This window comes from Mustela nigripes, chromosome 12 (genome assembly GCF_022355385.1).
Source record: "Mustela nigripes isolate SB6536 chromosome 12, MUSNIG.SB6536, whole genome shotgun sequence".
Taxonomy (NCBI): Eukaryota; Metazoa; Chordata; class Mammalia; order Carnivora; family Mustelidae; genus Mustela; species Mustela nigripes.
The window spans coordinates 79,778,527-79,784,190 of NC_081568.1; positions in this window are offsets into that span (position 1 = coordinate 79,778,527).

Consider the following 5,664-nt stretch of genomic DNA (forward strand, 5'->3'; position numbering starts at 1 on the left):
GAGCCTGATGCGGGACTCGATCCCAGGACCCTGAGATCATGACCTGAGCCGAAGGCAGTGGCTTAACCCACTGAGCCACCCAGACACCCGTATGTCCTTCTTTTTTAAAGCCTGAATAGTATTCCATTGTATGTATGTGCCACATTTTCTTGACCCATTCATATCCTGATTCTGAGTTCAATTCTTTTGTATATATATATATATATATATATCTAGAAGTGAGGTTTCTGGTTCATATGCTATTTCTATTTTTAATTTTTTGAGGAACCTCCATACTGTTCACTATAGGAACTGCACTGTTTTGCATTTCTGCCAATAGCATACAAGAATTCCAGTTTCTCCACATCCTCCCCAACATTTGCTGTCTTTTGACTTTTTGATGATAGCCATCCTAATAGGTATAATACAGTATCTCACTCATCATGGTTTTGATTGGTGTTTCCCTGATTAATGAAGCTAAAAATCTTTTCTTTTTTTTTTTCTTAAATATTGATTTATTGGGCGCCTGGGTGGCTCAGATGGTTAAGCATCGGCCTTTGGTTCAGGTCATGATCCCAGGATCGTGGGATCAAATCCTGCATTGGGCTCCCTGCTCCTTGGGGAGCCTGGTTTTCCCTCTCCCTCTGCCTCTCTTTCTCTGTCTCTTATGAATAAATAAATTTTAAGAATCTTTAAAAAAATAAAGATTTATTTATTTATTTGAGAGAGAGAATGAGCGAGAGTCAGGGAGAGGAAGAGCAGTGGGAGAGGAAGAAAATCCTCAATTAGATTCCCTGCTGAATGTGGAGCCCAATGTGGGGCTCAGTCCCAGGACCCTGAGATCATGACCTGAGCCAAAATCAAGAGTCTGACCCTTAATCAGCTGAGCTGCCCAGGTGCCCCCTTTCCATATCCTTGTTGGCCATTTATATATCTTTTTTGGAGAAATTCAGGTCTTTAGCTTGTTTTTTTGGGGGGGGTATTTTTTTGTTCTTGAGTTGTAGGAGTTTCTTACATATATCAGAAATTAACTTCTTATCAGATAAATGGTTTGTAAATATTTTCTCTCATTTTGTTGGCTGCACTTTTCAGTCTTAATTATTTCTTCGGTGCAGAAATAAACATTTTAGTTAGATGTTGTTTTTTTCTTTTCTTGCCTGTGCTTTTGGTGTCATATTCATGAAACAGTTGTCAAGACCATTATCATGAAATTTTTGCCCAAGGTTTTTTCTAGTTTTACAGTTTTAGGCCTGTTTAAATAGTTAATCAGTTTTGAGTTGATTTTTGTATAAAGTATGAGCTAGAAGTCAAAATACAATTTCTTTTGCATGAGGATATCCAGTTTCCCCAGTACCATTTGTTGAAGAACAACTGTCCTTTACCTGATGCATGTTCTTGGCATCCTTGCTGAGGATAAGTTGACCATATATATGGGCTCTTTTTTCTGTTCCATTGGTTTGTATGTCTTTCTTTCTGCCACTGCTGTACTACTTAATTACTGTATGTTTGTAATACAAGAATACCTCATTTTGTTGGGCTTTGCAGTTACCAGAAGTTTTAGTTGAGGTAATTCATTAAGGTAGCTACACCAAGCAACAGATTTTCAGTGTAGATGAAACAGCCTTCTGTTGAAAGAAGATGCCATCTTGGACTTTGATAGCTAGAGAGAAGTCAGTACCTAGCTTCAAAATGTCATAAGACAGGATGACTCTCTTGGTAGGAGCTAATGGAGCTGATGACTTTAAGTTGAAGCCAGTGTTCATTTACTCTTCTGAAAATCCTAGGGATCTTAAGAGTGATTCTAAATCTTCTCTTCTGGTGCTCTGTAAATGGAACAACAAAGCTGGATGACAGTGCATTCTGGTTGCAATGTGGTTTACTGAATATTTTAAGCCCAGTATTTAAACCTGCTTAAAAAAAAGATTCCTTTCAAAATATTATTGCTCATTGACACTGCACCTGGTTACCCAAGTACTCTTACAGACATGTACAGTGTGACATTAATGTTCTTCTTATGTCTGCTAACACAACATCCATTCTGCAGCCCATGGATCAAGGAATCATTTTGATTTTCAAGTCATATTATTTAAGAAATATATTTCATAAGACTCTAGCTGCCAGAGATCGTGATTTCTTGGGTGGATCTGGGCAAAGTAAACTGAAAACCTTCGGGGAAAAAATCGACATTGTAGATGCCATTTAGAACATTTGTGATTCAAGGTCAAACTATCAACATTCACAGGAGTTGATTCCAGCCCTCACAGATGACTGTGAGGGGTTCCAGACTTCATTGGAGGAAGGAGGTGCAAATGTGGTGGAAATAGCAAGGGAACTAGAAGTAGAAGTGGCGCCTGGTAACGTGACTGATTTGCTGCAATCTCATGATAGAACTTTAATAGATAAGAACTTGCATCTTATGGATGAGCAAAGAAAAGGGTTTCTTGAGATGGTGAAAATCAAGATGGTGTAAAGATGATTGAAATGACAACAAAGGATTTAGAATATTCCATAAACTTAGTTGATAAAGTAGTGGCAGGGTTCTAGAGGATTGACTCCAATTTTGAAAGCAAGTAAAATGCTATTAAACAGTTTAGCTTGCTACAGTGAAATCTCTTGTGAACGGGATAGTCTGCTAAGGAGGCCGACTTCACTGTTGTCTTTTTAGAAGGTACTTCCATTCCAATCTTCAGCAGCCGCCACCCTGGCAGGTCAGCAACCATTAATGTGGAAATAAAACTCTCAATTGACAAAAAGATGATGATTCATTGAGAGCTCAGATAATGGTGAGCATATTTTAGCAATAAACTATTTTAAAATTAAGGTGTATATGTTGGTTTTTAAAAGCCATTATGCTACTGTATACTTAACAGACTACAGTATAAACACTACTTCTATGTACCCTGAGAAACCAAAACATTAATTTCACTTGCTTTATTTCAGTATTTGCTTTATTGCAGTGGTCTGGAACTGAATCCACACTATTTTTTTTTAATCTGCAATATCTTTAAGATATGCCTGTATATTTTGAAATCAGGAAGCATGATGCCTCTTGCTTTGTTCTTTGTGAAGATTATTTTGGCTATTTGGGGTCATTTATGTTTCCTTATCAATCTTAGAATTATTTTTTTCTCTATTTCTGTAGAAAAATGCCATTGGAATTTTGATAGGGATTGCATTGATCTATAGATCACTTTGGACAGTATAGGCATTTTAACAATACTTAGTCTTTTAATCCATGCACAGGGGACATCTTTTCATTTTTTTTTCCCTTCAATTTCTTTGATAAGTGTCTTGTAGTTCTCAGTGTACAAAATTTTCACCTCCATAGTTGATTCCCAAATATTTTATTTTTGGTACTATTGTAAATGGGATTGTTAGCTTAATTGCCTTTTCAGATAGTATGTTGTTAATGTATAGAAATGCAGTTGATTTTTATATGTTGTTTTTGTATCCTGCAACTTTGCTGAATTTGCTTAATAGGACAGTTTTTTGATGGAATCTTTAGGGTTTTTCAAGACAGAATATCATGTCATCTGCAAATAATGGTAATTTTACTTGTTCCTTTTCAGTGTGACTGGCTTTTACTTATTTTTCTTGCATAATTGCTCTATGACTTGCAATACTATAGTCTAATAGAATGACTAGAATTGGCTAAAGTGAGTCTTCTTGACTTGTTCCTGATTTTGGAGGAAAAGCTTTTAGTTTTTCATCATTGAATGTGATGCTAGTTGTGAGCTTTTTAATTATGGCCTTTATTATGTTGAAGTAACTTTATTCTGTTCCTAGTTTGTTGGGTGTTTTTATCATGAAAGAGTGTTGAAGTTTGTCAAATGCTTTTTCTGCATCTGTTGATATGATTCTGTAATTTTTATGTTTTATTCTGTTAATGTGGTATATATCACGTTGGTTTTCATATGGTTGAACCATCCTTGCATCCCAGGGATAAATCTACTTGGTGATAATGTATGATCCTTTTTGTGATCTACTGAATTTGGTCTGCTAGTATTCTTTTTTTTTCTGTATTTTTTTATTAATTTTTTATTTTTTATAAACATATATTTTTATCCCCAGGGGTACAGGTCTGTGAATCACCAGGTTTACACACTTCACAGCACTCACCAAAGCACATACCCTCCCCAATGTCCATAATACCACCCCCTTCTCCCAAACCCCCTCCCCCCAGCAACCCTCAGTTTGTTTTGTGAGATTAAGAGTCACTTATGGTTTGTCTCCCTCCCAATCCCATCTTGTTTCATTTATTCTTCTCCTACCCACTTAAGCCCCCATGTTGCATCACCACTTCCTCATATCAGGGAGATCATATGATAGTTGTCTTTCTCTGCTTGACTTATTTCGCTAAGCATGATACGCTCTAGTTCCATCCATATTGTCACAAATGGCAAGATTTCATTTCTTTTGATGGCTGCATAGTATTCCATTGTGTATATATACCACATCTTCTTGATCCATTCATCTGTTGATGGACATCTAGGTTCTTTCCATAGTTTGGCTATTGTGGACATTGCTGCTATAAACATTTGGGTGCACGTGCCCCTCTGGATCACTACGTTTGTATCTTTAGGGTAAATACCCAATAGTGCAATTGCTGGGTCATAGGGCAGTTCTATTTTCAACATTTTGAGGAACCTCCATGCTGTTTTCCAGAGTGGCTGCACCAGCTTGCATTCCCACCAACAGTGTAGGAGGGTTCCCTTTTCTCCACATCCTCGCCAGCATCTGTCATTTCTTGACTTGTTGATTTTAGCCATTCTGACTGGTGTGAGGTGATATCGCATTGTGGTTTTGATTTGTATTTCCCTGATGCCGAGTGATATGGAGCACTTTTTCATGTGTCTGTTGGCCATCTGGATGTCTTCTTTGCAGAAATGTCTGTTCATGTCCTCTGCCCATTTCTTGATTGGATTATTTGTTCTTTGGGTGTTGAGTTTGCTAAGTTCTTTATAGATTCTGGACACTAGTCCTTTATCTGATACGTCATTTGCAAATATCTTCTCCCATTCTGTCAGTTTTCTTTTGATTTTGTTAACTGTTTCCTTTGCTGTGCAAAAGCTTTTGATCTTGATGAAATCCCAATAGTTCATTTTTGCCCTTGCTTCCCTTGCCTTTGGCGTTGTTCCTAGGAAGATGTTGCTGCGGCTGAGGTCGAAGAGGTTGCCTCCTGTGTTCTCTTCAAGGATTTTGATGGATTCCTTTCGCACATTGAGGTCCTTCATCCATTTTGAGTCTATTTTTGTGTGTGGTGTAAGGAAATGGTCCAATTTCATTTTTCTGCATGTGGCTGTCCAATTTTCCCAGCACCATTTATTGAAGAGGCTGTCTTTTTCCCATTGGACATTCTTTCCTGCTTTGTCGAAGATTAGTTAACTGTAGAGTTGAGGGTCTATTTCTGGGCTCTCTATTCTGTTCCATTGATCTATGTGTCTGTTTTTGTGCCAGTACCATGCTGTCTTGATGATGACAGCTTTGTAATAGAGCTTGAAGTCCAGAATTGTGATGCCACCAACGTTGGCTTTCTTTTTCAATATCCCTTTGGCTATTCGAGGTCTTTTCTGGTTCCATATAAATTTTAGAATTATTTGTTCCATTTCTTTGAAAAAGATGGATGGTACTTTGATAGGAATTGCATTAAATGTGTAGATTGCTTTAGGTAGCATAGACATTTTC